The sequence below is a fragment of the Odocoileus virginianus genome, chromosome 29 (genome assembly GCF_023699985.2).
Source record: "Odocoileus virginianus isolate 20LAN1187 ecotype Illinois chromosome 29, Ovbor_1.2, whole genome shotgun sequence".
In the NCBI taxonomy this organism is placed as follows: Eukaryota; Metazoa; Chordata; class Mammalia; order Artiodactyla; family Cervidae; genus Odocoileus; species Odocoileus virginianus.
The window spans coordinates 37,772,329-37,791,195 of record NC_069702.1 but is presented as its reverse complement, the minus strand read 5'-3'; the positions used below and the strand labels follow the sequence as shown (position 1 = coordinate 37,791,195).

At 32.9% G+C, this 18,867-nt stretch overlaps 1 protein-coding gene across 33 annotated transcripts in view; it reads left to right on the top strand.

Moving 5' to 3' along the window:
* Positions 1–18,867, top strand: part of ADGRL3 (adhesion G protein-coupled receptor L3) — a 912,058-nt gene that overhangs the window by 200,642 nt on the left and 692,549 nt on the right. For 32 of the 33 annotated variants that reach the window (XM_070458372.1, XM_070458374.1, XM_070458369.1 and 29 more), the window contains one exon: positions 12,716–12,785. The exons of the other annotated variant lie outside the window; for it this stretch is intronic. The gene's annotated coding sequence lies outside the window, so the exon portion shown is untranslated. The remainder of the gene's footprint in view (positions 1–12,715; positions 12,786–18,867) is intronic. 33 annotated transcript variants of the gene reach the window in all.

The window sequence follows — 18,867 nt, the reverse complement described above, 5'->3', positions numbered from 1 at the left end:
AAATGACAAAAAACAACAACAAAAAGCAAAAAGACAAATACTTGTCTGGTCAAGGAAATGAAAGATAAAATATAAGCTGATATTATACCCAAGCCGTTAAACACTGGTTATGATATGGTTTTCATGCAGATGCCACTCCCTAGGTATCCTAACTGAAGTTGGTTGTTCTAAACAGGAGAGGGGGAAAAAGACACTTTTAGTCTTGAGTTTACTTGACAGCTTGACTTTGGAGATGACAATGCCAAAAGCTACAAAACTTCATTCTACCACTGGAAGTTTGACTGACTTTTCTGAAATGTAAAAATCTATATTTTAGCTGTACAGAGACTGCTGAAAAGACCAGTACTCTGGGAATTAAACACTTCTAGAGGAGCCTCTCAGCAAAGACAGGCTACTTGGTGCTCAAGATCATTTAAGTAAACTACATCAAAAGAAGAACTGCACCCTCCATGTCCCGAAGACATTTCTGTGTCCTCGCTGCCACCTTGCCATACCTTTTCAGGTGGCACAGGGATAGTTTGCTGCTATCCTCTTGCATGTCAGAAACTCTCAGTTTTTGGATCAGCCAAAGTTTTAAGGGGGTATTTCATGGTAGCAAGTCTAAAATTGCTTCTGCTTCAGCACTTCCTAGAACTCCTCAACTTTTGCCCCACAGTATTTTTTGTCTAAAGTGTATGTGTATATGCTTGTGCTTAGCTGTGCCCAACTCTGCAACCCCGTGGGCTGTAGTCCAGCGCACTCCTGTGTCCTTGGGATTTTCCATGCAAGAATACGGGAGTGGGTTGCCATGTTCTTCTCCGTAGTATCTTCCTGACCCAGGGATTGAGTCTCTTGCATCCCCTGCATTGACAGGTGGATTCTTTGCCATTGTGCCACCTGGGAGGTGCCTAAAGTGTAAACTCTAGGACAGTTAGTATCCTTAGAAGTTGCAAATGTTAACCCCAAAACTATTTTTCCTTCTCTCTCTCTCTTGTTCCCCCCCAAAAATTAAAAAATTCTTATTTCTGTTTTGTAAGAATTCTGTATAATGGCTGCAAAAGTTTCAACACATGCTGAATATAAATTCATGAGAACCATGATGAAGGGATGTTTAGGAAAGCTATTATCCTAATTGTGTTATGAAGTTCATTCAGTTTCTCAACAAATTAGGCCACTTATTGAACAACTGATTTGAATGAAAGTTTACAATTTATAGTATGATGAAATGCCAGATAATTTTTCCTAAAAGTAGGGTAGTAATTTTAGGGGGAGAAAATTCATTTTATTTTATTTCTTAAGAAGAGATAATGGTACTTAATAACTTTATTTTAAAACAACTCTTCTCCTTCCAAATTGCATAGAGTCACTAGAAATGCTGAAAATTTCGATATTTCTATAAAGTCATAATTTTATGGAGCATTTAACTGTCAGTACTTTTGACTAGCTTTACCATTAGACACATAAACATCAGTGTCTATTGACACACAGTAAAGGCACAAGTGGAATGTAGCCTGTCTTCATGCTGTCTGTGCTGAGTTTTAATAGTGCATCTGCATCTGTTTTTCCCAGTGGAAAATAACTGCATGTCACATTGTAGTTTTTTTTTTTATTAACTACTGTATAATAAAATATGGCCATGATAAATAGCATCTAAGCAAATAAAGCAGATTTGGACTGAATCCATTTTGCCTTCATCACTCAGGCTTTTAAGTAGTTATGTATCCTAAATTAATTTAATTGGATCAAGTTGTATTTGCAGTGAATTTGAGAAAGATTTTATTTTTATTTCTTGTTTAGGTAATGTTTTCAGTATAGATTCCTCTGCACTCCACTGTGTTTGTCCAGATTGTAATGTAAATTGCACTTTAAGGTAGTTGACCTCTTCAGCTTTTCATTTTCTTTTCTGTTGTTACTATTATTATTGCTATTCCTAATGAAGGAAAGAAAGTGAAGTTGCTCAGTTCCTGTCACGTCTTGACTCTTTGTGACCCCATGGACTGTTTGTTGCCTACCAGGCTCCTCCTGCCATGGGGTTTTCCAGGCAAGAGTACTGGAGTGGGTTGCCATTGCCTTCTCCAGGGGATCTTACTGACCCAGGAATCGAACCTGGATCTCCTGCATTGTAGGCAGACGCTTTACCATCTGAGCCACCAGGGAAGATTCCTGATCCTGGTAATTAAATAGCTCCAAATCAGGGTGTTGTATATTGTTAAGAATTTGCACAATAGCTCTGAGTGTCCTGGGAGCAGGAATAATGTTTAATTCGATTTTGTAGCTGTTAGCTAACTCAGCGTCAGATTTTCTGTGGTTTTGTATATTGGATTGATTATTGAATGAAAATGACTATGAATAGTTTTCTTAGTTAAAATATAAATATATAAATAGGTTTGCTTTGTAATATATTTAAAATTTCCATACACTTTAATGTAAAATTACAAGGTGAAATATAGAATTTAATTTTGTGGGTGAAAAATGATTCCAGCTGTTTTTCAAACCCTTTCTTACTTACTCTTCCAGAAATACCTTATTCATCTTTCGTCTTGATTTTTAACTATAGTAATCATAGCATGCTATGTTTGCAGTTATAATAGGTATATAATAGCCATATAAGAAGGAATAGATACATGACTGTGTTTTCTATAAACCATGGTCATTTAGTTCTAAATGCTGTTTGAAGGAATGAGTAACATTAAAAACTGTATTTTCATTTAATAGTTAAAGGTAAATTTATATTTGCATATTTTATCACATATGAGTTTGAGAACTTAAGTTTGTTTAGAGGAAAATTAGAGGAAAATACAAAATTTTTGTTTGAACAGTTAGTATTAATATTTCCTGTATGTTTTGCCTCCTGAAAGCATAATTTATAGTAAATTGATTGTTTTCAGTAACAATGGAGACTAAAATCAATTCCAAGTAAAATTTAAAAGCTCAATATTTCATTTCAGTGATTTTCATTGTGTTATAGTCTTTGATTTGTTCATCTGAAAAGTACTGTTTGGTTTGATCAACCTTACTTTTTAAAGACTTATGTTGATTGCTTGCAAGCAACATGTATTACTTTTAAAAGATCTGTGAATAAATATGCTTTCTGCCTGTCTCCTCCCAAAATCCCAACTAATTAAAAAAAAAGTTTGCCTGGACAGTATTTAGAAGGAGTGATATGAATTTCCCCATTCATGGGTATGTGATATTTAAATAGCTTAAAATGTGGGTTTATATGCTCTTCTTTTGATATACATAATATATATAAATAAAATAGATATACTTAAAATCATGTCTTGAAAAGGCATGGACAAAACACACTTATGTATATACATGTCCTTTAAACTTTATCAAGTGTGTTAGCTTTTAATTATATTTAACACTAGCATAGTTTGACCTTACTGAATTGGACATGAATGAAAATGCAGTTGTGTAGAATCTGATTTGGGTATTGTGTTCTTTGCAGAGAAAAGCTTCTGACAATTGGAAGCAACCCCCACCTGCTAAAAATGGCAAAACTCCAAATGTTTTATACTTTGAAGAAAACCATTTCCAAACTTCTTTGTAGGTAGATTTCAGCTTGCCTTCTAGCTTTGGGTGTTTGTGGTGGTGGTTAGTCTGTGAATGCCACAGTGCCGCCTGTACTTCTGATTTCTACTTGATAGACCCCATGAAAACAAACAATAAGAGTTGACTGAAGGCCACTCTGTGGATCAAGCTCATTGAGTTTTAGTGCACTGTATTTTCTTTTTACAACATATTTCTTGATTAAGGACTGTATGTTAGATTGATCTGATTTCCACATGGTGGAGTCTCAGATAAGGAACTTATTTCAGTGGCATATAATGTACATCGCTTTAAAGATCTCAGTGCTCAAAATTTTCTGCTTGAAATCTTACACAAAGTGAGGAATAAAGCTATCGGCAGTGTAAGAATGGAACAGAAGAAAAAAAAATAATAAAGGAGAAAGCAGAGCAGTGTGGTGCAATGGAAATCTGATATTTGATATGTAAGCTAATCTCTCTTGGTCCTGCAGCCAGATTTTTCTTTTTTTTTTCTCTTGTGAGAAGCATTTCTTTATTTCTTTCTTTCTGCTTTTTGATCCCATACTCTGCCCTTTGCACAGTTGGAATGTCCCCAAAAGACTTTGGCAAAGGTCACTTCTCAGAAGCTTTTTAAACTTTAGTTAGAATACATTTATTGATTTTTTTAATGACCAGTGGAATGAGAATTTTTGGAAAAAGCTCATCTGAGATTCAATGTCTGACTTGGCAGTCCGAACTCTTTTAAACCTTTGAGAACACTTCATTAGACGCCAGGTCTTCATCTTTAGTAAAACTCTGCGTGGATTCTGGCATATTGGATTTTCCTTGGGATTGATATCAGCTGACAATTTGGCCTCACAGACATTGGAGATAAAAATCATTTTTCTGGAACTAATAGTCAGAAACTGCATAAGTATGTGAAAGTTCTGTAACACTTTTTAAAAAAATTCAATCATGTGTCTGTTGACATTATTTCATAGAAAGAGTTGGCACAATAACTTGCTCTTAGACTCTTTTCCTTATTTATAATCATTTGAAGTTAAGCTGTTTTGTTTGTCTAAATTAACCATGAAGGGAAAGTACATTTTTGTCAACTGAAAACCTGATAACTAAGAATAGGATAATGCTTAAAGGAAAATATCTTTTTATATTTCAGCATTTCTGCTTCAGTGTACTTTTTGTTAAAGTTTTTTGTTAAAATTTTCAACATGAGATAAAACATGACAAATTTTTCTACACCCATATTTCTGAAATAATTCGCAGAAATTTACTCAAGTTAATACCATTCTAACACTCATGCTTCATGTTAGGCTCTCGTGTCTGCTTGACTGGTATCAAAGGTAATGAGATGTATTGATTGAAGGATATTTAAATAATATACATTGAAAGTTGATTATTATGCATTGTATTAAAATGTTATTTGGAGATCATTTAAATAGCAAATATCTGCAATATATTCAAAATGAATGAATTCATATGCAACCATTCAAAAATACATATAAAGAATAAGGTGACTGTACTTTTTTCTTTTTGTAATCCACCTTTAAAAGGACACATTATGAGCTTTAAAATGTATATTCAAAGAAGCAGTAGCAATCAGTATCACTTGATTGAGGTATATATTTTGAAAATTAATTCTGTATAATTTAGGAATCATAGTTTCATATTTTAAAAAGAATTCTGAGACCACATTTTGTCTAACTCCTGTATTTAAAACATTTGTTATTCAAAATTTGATATTATATATTGCTACTGAAGTTGAAACAAATGGACATGGATCTAAACAATCCTCTTTTTAATAAAAATTCTTGGGTAATCAATTACTGTATATTTCATACTTATAATGCAAACTGGTCAAATTATTTTGTACTGCTCTGTTAGAGACCATATAAATATGTATAATTTTTTTTAACAGCTGATACTTCATGATATAAGTAATGAAGTGGATTTTAGTGTATTCTACCAGAAAATGATTATCTAAAAGTATATAGAGTAGGCACTTTTTACTATAAATGACAGAAGCTAGATAACGCCTATTATTATAGAACTTGCAAATCATGATTAGGAAGCAAATATGTGTTATTATGGTTAAAACATAACCATTTTTGAGGGTTAGAAAGAGATTACATTGGATGATTGTTTTTTATATTGATAACTTGAAAGCTATGTCTCAAGAAGAGAATGCAAAGAACATTCATTGCTTAGGAAATAATCTTCCTAAAACTCCACCAACTCTTTTTAGGGTTAGAGAAATGGGCTGCTGACTACTTGTAATGCACAAGTGTTAAAGGGAAAGCAGGAAACCCTCCAGACCTCGGCCATTAATCCATCTTCCCTACATAGAGTTTCTATTATGAATTGAGTCCTTTATAATATTGGTTCTAACCTTCAATAGTCACATCTGTTGTATATTTTACCAACTTTTCTCCCATCATAGGAACTTTCTCATTTTTCCTGTAAGCAATAGAGTGCTTGAAGTCCTTTTGATGGTGAATTATTCACAGCAGGTCATGTTTTCTTCCTTACGCCATAGGGTGATAGCTGCAGCATCCCTTACATAGGAAGAAGCTAAAGCATCTATGACTCAGTGCTAGGCCAAGCCCTAAGAAGGAGGTACCTGTGGGTGTGAAAACTCTTGCCTTTTAGTATCATAATCAAGGCCAAAAGAATGCAGTGAAAGCAGACCTCTGGAGGAATTACCACTCAAATGCAATGCCTTAACCAGGATGAGAGTTTTGGTATTATATATGCCATGAACTTTTGATTATTCAGGAATTTACCATTTCTGTGGGGCAGAAACAATCTTTGTGTGTAAATTGAATTACAGACAAAGTAAAAGGCCTATTCTTTGGTTTTGATTTTAATAAATAAAAACTGTTCTCTGTAAGAACTTTGTACACACTGTTCTAATCCTTGATATTAACCACAGAGATGGATTATACAGTGGACACTAATGAAGAGTTTTCCCTTCCCTTCCATGTGTCTGTTTATCCTATACTATTCTACTTTATCTTACCTAACAATCCTATTCTCTAGATGTAGGCAACCAATGTATTTGTCACCATAATATTTCTTCCTTTGTCTTGTTTTAGTTATAATTTACTTTTTATTCATCTAAACAAAAGAAATTCAGCAATTGAGCAGTAAAAATGTTGGATGATATATTGATCTTTGAAGATTATTCTCTATTTTGCATTATCTGTGTACTTTTCCCCTAATAAACTATGAGTTGTCATGTACTGTATATAATTTATATCCTTTTGTAGATCTGTTGACTGTTCCAAGAAATATGTTATATTTTTTTTTCATGGGGAAGAAGTTTATGGTTTATGACTAATTTATTTACATTAAAAATGAAGACACTTTCAGGCTAGAAAAGACATGAAATTTTTTTTAACATAAAATAAATAACTAGTGGGAGTGTATTCATCTTAACATTGGTCTTTGGTCAACATTATCCCTTCTTTCCTTTATTTTTCTCTCAGTTTTGTTAAGTTTGCATTTACTTTGCTCTTCTTTTCTATTTAAGGTGTCAGCTTTAGTTATTGATATGGAAACTTCTTTTGTAATAAAGGTGTTTAAAACTATATATTTGCTTTTAAGTGGTACTTTAGCTACAATCCATAAATTTTGTAATGTTGTGTTTTAGTTTTCCTTAGTTGAAAGTATTTTTAAATTTCTCTTGTGATTTATTCTTTGATGCATTGGATATTTAGAAAAATTTTAAAAACTTCCAAATACCAGGGATTTTCCAAACTTCTTTCTTTTTTATTTTGATTATAATTTTGTTTTGGTTTGACAACTGACTTTGTATAGTTTTCAGTTCTTTTAAATTAGGAAAAAGATGGTGAAATTCCCAGGTATAAATGCCACAGCATCTCAACTGTTCTTACCAAAAGTAGAGTAGTTTTTTTGGCTTAAGCACCTAATCTGTTGTATAACTAGTCAATTTCCACCCTCCTGAAATAGATAAATTTTGACAATATTGTCTAGTTTTATAATTGATTTAGAAGTCTGCCTTAAGACACTCTCCTTTATATGTGCTAAGTCACTTCAGTTGTGTCTGACTCTGTGTGACTGTATGTACAATAGCCCATCGGGCTCATCTGTCCATGGAATTCTCCAGGCAAGAATAATGGATTGGATTGCCATTCCCTATGTCAGGGGATCTTCCTGACCCAGGGATGGAACCCATGTCTCTTATGTCTCCAGCATTGGCAGGCAGGTTCTTTACCACTAGCGCCACCTGGGAATTCTCCTTTCTACAATGGCATACATTCTTGAGTCCTTAAACTATTGTGTGTGAAAAATATGGTGCATTTAGAACTAAACTTTGCACTCTCAGTTTAAAACACACCATGAGTTTAGAGATGTGTTTGTACACAAAGTATTCAGGCTAAATTCATGGGGTTTACATTAACAAGGTACTCTATCTTAGCTGTATTCTGTCTGAGGAGCCAGCCAGCAACCCAAGCTGGCTGATGGGAAAATTCTATTTAATGGTGTAGTGTCAAACAGACTCTATGGAAAATAATAGGGACTTTTTTTGGATTAGTAAGGAAAATGAGGTCTTAGATTATTCTGGTGGAGAGATTTAAGAGAGGGATAGATGGTACTCCAAGAATATCAAGTCCTATTGCAGTATGACAGATGGAGGAGCCAGTGATGACAACATGTGATAACAGGTGGCCAAACTAAGTGTCCAATGCTTTGGATTCCTATTTTGGCACTTTTACTTGATAGCCATGATAATCTTTATGAGTTGCCTTTTCTAATCTGTAAAATAGGAATTTTTTTTTTTTTTTTTTATCTCTGCCTGCTTCACGTGGCTGGGATAATTATGATACTGGAAATAGAGGTGAAAAACAAATATAAACACTCCACAGAGAGAATAATATAATGGTACATAGTAATGGTCATCCATAAGGACTTAAGTAGAAAATATTTGAAGATAACTCATAGACTAGTAGATTGAGAGACTGAAAGATGGTAGTTGTAAAAATGATTTGAATAATATGATCTCATGGAGGTAGAATGTCAATAGTGTTGTTACTGTATCTATTTATAAAGCTTAACCTTATATTTTCTTAACTTCCAAACAATTTGAAATGATAGATATGAAGACTATATACTTCCTTTTACAGTAAGATAATAAATTGTGGTACCCAGTGTTTATTTGTTTAATTTAAAATTGAGTTGAGCTCTAACTCTCATAGATAAAAATTTGCCTTATGATAATTTCTTTGATTTATTGTATTTTTATATGAATCTAAGTTCTCATTGACCTTTTAAAAATATCCATCTTCTTAGGCTGTAGACCATCTATTAACTGACACTAAAATGATCTTTTAAAAATATGTTTGTGCATATCACTTCTTTATCGCTTCATGAACTTTTCCTGGACAGTTGAGTAGGAGTTGTCAAATACTTTTGAATTAATGTCACACAAGGATATGGTGGCATTATAATAAAATGTCATTTCATCTTAATTCCAGACTGATTTTTACTGAGGTTTTCTGGGGAATCTCATTTAAATATCAGAATATGAAGATATCTTCTAAAAGTCATGAATCTTAGGAAATTCTGAGATGACTATTTCCTGAAAAATTCATTTAAGGAAGCTTGTTTTCTGTCTTCCATTGTAATTGTGCTCTTAACATATACGGACAGTAATAATCAGTAAAATGCTGTTTGAACAGCTTGAGGGTTTAGACTCTGAACCTGGAATATTTGTGAGCAAATTCTAATTTTACCATTCAGTGTCTCAAAATATTTATTTGTAAAATAAAGAAGATAACATTTATACCAACCTCAGAACATTTTTCTAAAGATTAAGCAGAATATAAAATTTTACTGTATTTAAATATTTTTTAAGTTCACTGACAGTATTAATTGTTCAGACAATAGTGTTCAAAGTTTAAAAATGTTTTTAAAAAGTCTTAAGAATATAAAGTCAAACTTAACTTTCTTCCCCTTCATCTCTTTTTCTCACTTTCTTCTTAGTTCCCATTGAGAACAAAGTGTAAGCTCTGTAAGTGATATTTTTGTCTGTTTGGTTCATTCCTGAATCCATAGTACCTAGATCAGTGCCTTGACACAGGGTAAATACTTAATTGCTTTTGGAAGGAAAGAAGGAAAGAAGGGAGAGAAGAAAGAAGCTAGTCTATTTTTTAAACTTGCTATCTCAGTATCAGAAGATTTATCTTTAACTTTCATGTCTTTATCTTGTGTTTTTTTGAATTAGAGACTCAAACTTTATTGTTATCTTATTTTCCATTTTGATATATATGTGTTTGTTTACATTTTATCAACAGCAGGGTCTAATTTAACTTTATTTTTTAATTTAAACAATCTAGTATTCATATCCAAAGTACTTCATCTAACTCACTCTTACAAGTGACAATTTCAATAACTGCTCATGAATTGGTTTTTATATAACTTTTATTTTTGGATAGGGAAAGTTTTCATTTTTAATAATGTTTTCTCATGAACATTGAGTTCCTATTTTAATGCTATCACATTTGCAAAATATTTACTTTAAAAATATACCTTCTTTTTACAGAAAAGAAAGACCCCAAAACAAATGGAGCCCACCCCAAAAGTATATTTTTAAAGTAAATATTTTGCAAATTTGATAGCATTAAAATAGGAATTTGATGTTCATCAGAAAATATTATTAAATTTAGTGAATCTACAGGCCACAAATAGAAGGTATTTGTACCACTTAACCAGCAAAAGATTACTTTCAGAATTAGTATATAACTCTAAAATTCAGTAAGCGAAAAACAAAAGAAAATTTATAGAAGTCATGAGTAGACACTTTACATAGTAAATGTGAAAGTTCAATGAAATATTGCAGTGATACTCAGTTAATTGTATTTATATAAATTTTGAACACTAATGAAAACATGTCAATATAAACACATTGAGCTGTTACATACTCCATGAGTGTTTTCCTTCAAAGTAATCACTTTGATCAAAAATAACTCTAGCAACTCTTCTTTTAAAACTCCCTTTAGACCTGTTTACTAATTAGAAAGGAAATTCAGCCTTGTTGCCTTATACTGAGGACAGTGTTATTTGGTCTGGTATCTCTGCTTGCTTCTCTAGTCCCTCTGTCAGGTCTGTTTGTTTCACTCCCTTGGTTCTTGTCTTACTACAGCAAAGATTTGAAATGGTGGACTGAAGGGTTTAAACCAGCAGAGAAATTACAGCTCAGTTGCAGCTCAAGCAGACAGAAGTTTTGTTAAACAGACCCCACCAAGACAAGGGAGCAGGCCAACCCAAAGGATTCATAAGGATCTCTCTTGGCCTCCTTTTTCATGCTTCAGATCTCATTCTCTTGGTTGTGCACTGTGTAAAGTGGGACTCATACCCATCACCAGTCAGGAAAGGGAATGCAAACGGGCATTCCCTTGCGAGTTATATAAGAGCAGGCTCTGTTATGCGAGTCTTCCCAAAATTCAGTCTGTTATAATCAGATGTATTTATGTATAGAATATTTATGAACCCTTAATGGGCTCCTAACTGCCTAAGGTTACTTGAAGAAGCACCCATAGTTAGTTTGTATCTACTGTGTGCCTAGGGCCCACATGCAATAGTTGGAAAAGTCTCTGTGGGTTTTTTTTTTTTTTTTTTTTTTTTTTTGTAGCATTATCTGTGAGCTCTCCTGGGTGTGTCTGGGATGGGTTTTAAAGATCAGCTTTGCAATCCTTTTCTGCTAGGCCACTCCTTGTTGCTCATGCCTAACATGAGTTGATGTTCATTGAAGAAAACAGCCAATCCCATTGCTTTCATGTTTTTAAATCCTGAAACAAAATATAATGCTTCTATTAGTGAATATTTTTCCACTAGCTTGTTTTCATATATATCTGATGGTAATCAATAATGTCTGCAAAGGAAAACTCAATTTTAATTTTATGCTAATGGCTTTCTGCCTATAACTAATTCTTTATCCATTTGAGGGACAAGATACTAGAATAGATAATAGCTTTTGTCATTGTTTTGGCATGAACATGATTACTTAACCTCTGCTAATAGCACAATACTAACAGCATAAAGAATACCAAATATCATAATAATTGAAATAGGTGATGCTTGTATAAAGCATTAAATGGACTCACTGTAACGTTCAGAAATTGAACTTGTTGCATGACACTGAAAATGCTGAAATACCAAAGAAAATAACTTGGAGGACATTACTCCTTTTAAAAATTTATATATATATATGTGTGTGTGTGTGTGCGTTTATATTATTTCTTTTTGGATAAAATGCCTGACATTGATATTATTTTAAGAAAAAGATAAATAGGAGATACTGTAGTAATTTACAGAAAATAAAGACTAAAATTTGCCATTTAAGCAAACTTTAATGTTATTGTTTATTCCTTCATAATATTTTTAAAGTCTGAATTTCTCTAAATTATTATAATCACATTCTGTGTGTGCTGTGCTGTGCTAAGTCACTTCAGTCATGTCCTACTCTTTGCAGCCCGATGGACTGTAGCCCGTATGCTCCTCTCTCTGTGGGATTGATTCTCCAGACAAGAATACTGGAGTAGATTGTCCTGCCCTTCTCCCTTCTTCCCAACCCAGGGATCAAACCCACGTCTCTTCTGTCTTCTGCATTGACAAGTGGGTTCTTTACCACTAGCACCACCTGGGAAGCCCCTAAGCACTATCTATTTATTCCTAAATACACAGATCGTGTATATTTTTGGGGTTTGTGTGTATATGTCTAATAGAGTAGCAAGATATATTAAGGTCTTCCTCCAATATTTTCCCACAATAGTTCTAGTAATAAAAGTGATTAAATATATCTCAGGATCTTAACTAAAAGTTTCCAAAATTTCTTGGAAACCTCAGAATTTATTTTAAAACCCTGTGTGTTCATTTAATTAGGAAAATATTTAAGCTCCATACCTACATTATAGTAAATTAGATGGTGAAGGAAGATAAATCACATGTGAATTGAATTTTGTTTTTATATGTGGTTCTGCTGCTATGGACAGAGAAGCCTGGAGGGCTACAGCCCATGGGATTGCAAAGAGTCAAACATGACTTTGTGACTAGCAGCTATACCCTAACCTTAGTTGGAAAAATACATTTGACAAACAATAAGAAATACATATATACTCAAGTAGTGCTATACCTATAACTATAAACTGTATATTTTTTCTCATCATCTAATTAATTTTTTTTTACAGAAATGTTTAAGTGTTCAGTAAATCGAAGGAAAAAAAACATGGAGTTTTAGCAACTGAAGAGCAAATTAAGGTAATTATTAGATTATTGCTGCCAATCATGATTATTAGTAATTTCAAAGTATATTTAATATATTAGAGTAAGTATATGCTTTTATGTGTTTCACTGAAAATTGAACATATTGTTTGATGGGCTACTGAAATGCAATTTTACATAGTTTTGGAAAATAAATTGGCATTGCTTGTGAACAAATATGTAAATAATATACTACAAAGTACTTGTTGTTGTGAGGAATTGTACTCTAAATATTTGAACACTAAATGGGCTACTAAAAATAATTTCAGCAGTGTTCTACTTTTGAAAAGCATATGGCTATCTTGCACTCCTAAATAATACTGGATAACTATACAGATTTTTTTTAAAAATTAGTACATGTATATGACAATTCATTAAAGTCACTTTTGCTTAATTTGTTCTATTTGCTCTCGATTACCTATCCATGATGGTGAAAATGAATATTAGGAAATAAAATGTATGCATCTTATAGACCAGACTATTTAATGTAAAGCACATTCTTTTCAAAATTAATGTTTTTATTTATCATAAATATATGTATGCAGTACAACATAAGAGACTGTAAGGAGTATGACAGTAGGCCAGTACATGTAGTTTGTTTTGCAGCAAATCATTTGAAAACAAAATAATTACTCAATGGTAAAATTAGAATTTCCTTTCTTCTTGAAGTTACTAAAGTTAAATTCCTTAAAGTGATTTAGAAATTTCTAAAATGTACAGTACTATAAACATGCAGCTTGAAAGTAGAAATATTAACCTTATTTTCTCTATATTGAAATCATATTAATCTAATTTTGAATTGAGGATATAATTGTTATGTATTATAAATCATTATAAGCCTGTTTTCAAAGATTCTGTATTTTTCTTTTTACTCTAAGAAGAATATTGAGTGACTTAAAACTGCAAAAGCATTGCACGCACCTTTGTAGATACTAAATTTTCCCCTTGATTTTCTTTCTTTTAGATATTTTGTTGCAATTTCTTTGTCACTGTTCTCTTCTGCCCACTCCTTTACAAAGCAAGCAAATAACATTATCCCTCTTTTCCAGAATAGATGTGATTGAATCTACTAGCTTATCTATACATTGCAATATAAATTTCACAGAAGTTCTTTTATTGACTTGAGTAAAGTGAAAGAAATAAATTTCACTTAGTGAAAGAAATAAATTTTAAAACAGTCTGAATCATTTTTAAAAAAAATTAAGCCAAGCTAAACTTGTATGTGCTTGCTATAGAGAAATTAAGGCTAATGAGAAAGACATGAAGCTCTATAGAAGTGATTATTTTAAGAGGATCAGTAGCAAACTGCTAAGGAAATGGCCATGGGAGAGCTTGCTTTTGCTGGAGGCCCTTGAAACCTTCATGCTTGCTGTGAAATTCACTGAGAGGTTGCTGATAGAAAGGGAGGCCACGTGGGAGGCCATGCATTCCAGATCAACAGAATACCTTGTGAATGGGTGCATAAAGGAGAAAGGGATGGCCATTGAAGGACTGAGGGATTGCACATGTGATAGTACAACGTTAATAGATGAGTCTGGAAAAGTAGATTTGGAGCAGCTCATGTAACATATCATGTTTACCAGACGAAAGCTTAATTTTCCATCTTAGCTGTCTCTAGAGTGCTTAAGTATCCATAAGGTTGTGAGAAAAAAATTTTCAGATCTCTCCTGATGCCTATTTTCATTAAGAAATATAAGAAACCACAAAAACCTTATAATATTTAATATCATGATTGCTACTGGCCCCCAAATATGAAATTTCTGGAAAATTTTTGAAATTTTTACAGTATTAAATGGTAGACAGTATTTGCTTCCTGTTTTTTTAATTGACATATAATACATATACCATGCATTCACCCTTTTAAAGTGTATAATTCTGTGATTTTTAGTGTATTTGCAGAGCTGTGTACCTGTCACCGCTATCTAATCTAGAAACATTTTCTCAATCCTCAAAGAAACATTGTACCCATAAGCAGTTACTACCCATTCCTTCCTCATCACATCTGCAGGCAGTCATTAACTTATTTTCTGCTGCTATGGATTTACCATATAAATGGAATCATACAATATTTTTGTATCTGCTCTTTTCACTTAACATAATGTTTTCAAGTTTCAACTCTTGTGTGAATTAGGGCAATTATTTTATGCATGGATAATAGTAATAAAATCACACTTTATTTATCTGTTTATCAGTTGATGGACCTTGAGTTATTTAACACTTTATGGCTATTATCAATAATGATGCTATGAACATATATGTCTGAGTTTTTGCATAGACATGTGTATTACTTTCTCTTGGATGGATAGGTGGGGTGGAATGGTAACTATGTTTTACCTTTTGAGGAACTTCCAAATTGCTTTCCAAAGCAATTGGAAGGATTTTACATTCCCACCAAAATTATGTGTGTTCTAATTTCATCATATTCTTGACAAACGTTTTTATTGTCATTTTGATTACAGCCATTCTAATGGATATCAAGTGGTATCTCATTGGATTTTGATGGCAATTGTATTTTTAAGAGTATACTGATGTTACAAGTGTTTTGATAAGTGTGTTAAATAGAATCATTGTCTATTTTCAACTAGATTCAACTAGATAAATATTTAGACAAAAGTCTTTACAAAAGTAAAAGTGAAAGTCACTCAGTCATGTCCAACTCTTTGCAACTCCATGGGGCATAGAGTCCATGAAATTCTCCAGGCAAGAATATTGGAGTGGATAGCCTTTCCCTTCTCTAGGGGATCTTCCCAATGCATGGATCAAACCCAGGTCTCCCAGATTGTAAATGAATTCTTTACCAGCTGAGCCACAATGGAAGCCCAAGAATACTGGTGTCAGTAGCCTATCCCTTCTCCAGTGGATCTTCCCAACCCAGAAATCAAACCGGGGTCTCCTGCATTGCAGGTGATTCTTTACCATCTCAGCCATCAGGGAATTTTGAGTTAAACGTACAAAATAAAGGTTATTTGATTAATCCTGTGCATAAGTCAACAACAAATGGTATAGCTGGCATTTTCTCTATTTTTATTAAAGGGTATTTTCAGATTCATTATATTATAAGCATTGATAATCTCCTTAAATTTATTCAGGGTGTCAAAAACAACATAATCTCTTATATGTGATTAAACTTGGCCTAAGAGCATATTTGTCTTGAGGTATAGGTTAGTGACAGTACACAGCATCATTAATAACAAATTTTTAATAATATCTGGAACACAGCTGCACCCCTTTCTGGGTTTTTCAGCAATGTTTGAAGTCATGCTCAATCTAGTCATTTACAAATTTTCACTAAGTTTATGATAAATGTTTAGAAGTTGTATTTGAGATTTCCTGCAGAGAAGGAATGAAATCATTGGAGAAACCATAGTTCTTCCTGCTGTGGTAAAGATGGTTGAAATCACACAAGACAAATTACATGGTAACAAATAAAATTATGTTACTTTATCACTAAATATTCTTGGAAAATTACATGAGAAACATTGCTTTAACCAGAAAAAAAACAGCAGTGTTAGAACAAATTATGTAGTATGAGAGATTTGTTTTGCCTTTGGACAAAACCTGTTTTTCCAATATCAATCAGTTTATGATATTTGCTAGATTGCTTTTTAAATTCATGTTTATTGATACATAATTATATATGTTAAACACACTATTTTTAATGTGCAATTATATTTTGATGCATTAAGTTGTGTTAGAATGTACCACCAAAATCAAGATGTAGATTGAGAACTTCACCACAAGTTCTCTTGTGCCTGTCTGTAGTCATTCCCTCCTGCCAGTATCTGTCCTGGGTGTTTCTAGATTCTTCCTTAGTAATGAAATACAGCAACAGAAAAACAATAACCCCTGAGAGGAAGATGACTGAAGAAGAATCTGACTAAAGTTTTGAAGAAGGATTCTATATATGACCTTCAAGGTGTTACTTTTCTTCTCCCTACTTCAATTTCTTTGCTAGACATACGGAGTTAACAACATCATCTACCACATATCATTTAGGGTAGAACTAGGTATATTTAAGCACTTCTGGACACTCATGTTTTTAAAATGAACTATAATTTTTTGAATCTTGTACAGAAGATTTATTGGAGTATATTTTCCACTGTAAATGACTTCTTAGTATCGATTCAGTCACAAAGAATCAAATCACATTTTTCAAAATATTATAAGTAATTCAGAAGCATCATGCTCACACAAGTTTTGGTTAATGGTTCCATTCTTCCAATTCCTTATGCACAGATGCTTAGAGTGAATCTGCAATTTTCTTTCAAATGCATTGCATATTCATCAGCATCTTTTGTTGGGCTACTGAGTACCTTGTCTGCTCTATCCAAATCACAATCCACTTGACTGGAGAATTGCAGCAGTCTCTGGTTTTTCTTGCTCCACTGTTTTCTCTCTTGTTCTGCCTTCAACCTTATCTGAACTCCAGCTGCCCTGACACCATTTTCATTCACTGACCACAGGAGCCCTCTCCACCAAGGAGTCTTAGCACCTTCTACCAATCACACTCTCCCAAGATACTCCCATGGCTTACTTCCTAGGCTTCAGATCCTCTCTTCTCCTGGCAGCCTTCCTTGAACAAACTATTTAATATTGAAATTGTCTGGGGGCATACCCCACCCTCCTCTCTTGCTTTCTTTTTCTCCAGATCATATAATATCACATTACATGCAATTCTGTTTATTATCTCATCCTATTAGTCAATATATTTGAAATATTTCCTCTTTATGGCATCCTTTTAAGTTTTACTTTAATGTGTCTTTTATATTGTACCACTGGCCTTGCTCATGACTTTGGATATTAAAAAGTTAATTCTGGAGGCAGGCAGTGTGGGGGATTGTGTGACTTGAGGTAGGAGAATTATCTGGGAAATATTTGCAATATCTCATGTAAGAGATAATAAAGATTTGATTTAATGTGACAACACTGGGGATTGAGTAGTAGAAATGCATTTGAGACTCTAAAGAAAATTGACAAGTAATAATGACTGATTATATTTGATTAGTGAGAGTTAAAGTCTCAGTGAGACAAATCTCAAGAAGCTTGAAACTGATGTCTCCATGGATGGTAGCACCATTTACTGAGCTTTAGGGAGCAGGGTTCTAGAGACCCTGTGTGTTTTTTACAAAAAAACAGTTTTCTTCCTAGGAATAATAGAGCTTGTTTTTTTTTGGGTTTTTTTTTTTTTTGCAGAAATTATTTCCACAGCTTGATGTTAATTTTTATACCTAGGTAGGAATGATCTCTGGAAATAGAACACTTTAAACTGAAGGTCATTTCATTAATTGTCTCAAATTCTTCACCCATTTGTTTATAGAAATTAAGAAAAAAACATTTTGGTATGCTCTGAAATTACATTTTCTAATTAATTTCAAAACCACAGTCAGAAAGTGTAAGATGTATAAACTGGCCATGGGCAGAGTAAAAACACATTAATTATTCAGACAGTCATCCTTACTTATTCCATTCTTGGAGATATAGTGGCTGTCAGAATCTGTCAGCTGTATAGTTAGTACCCTTCAGAATTTACATGCATAAATGGTGACCTTTGGAAATTTGCATAAAGATAAGTCTGTCATTGGAATGATAGCTGCCAGTCAATGTTGCAAGGCAAAAGTTGTCAGCCACCATTTAAACAACAAAGTAGGCAATGAAGCAGGAATGGCAAATGGAGTATATACCAAAATAGCAATAATACTTATTTGACCAAAACAAAAATATAACTTGTTTTTAATTAGAGTTTTATGAAGTTAAAAAAGTTATAACCAATTACTAGATATCTTTGGAGCAGTATTTTTGCTTTTCTCACAACATTTTTATTCAAAGTTTTGTTTTAGAATATCAAATTAAAAAATTTAATCATTTAATATGTTTACTAGATTTTGTATTGTAAAATCAGTGTATAATTATTATAGACTATTTAGAAATAGAAAGTTAATAATTATCCATAGCTTCACACTCAGAGAAAGCCATAGTTAATGTTTCAGTGTAAATTCTTATTTATTCTTTTAAACAGATAAATATACATATGCATATTTATTTATTTAAATAAATAAGCATATTCATAGCCTCATAAATG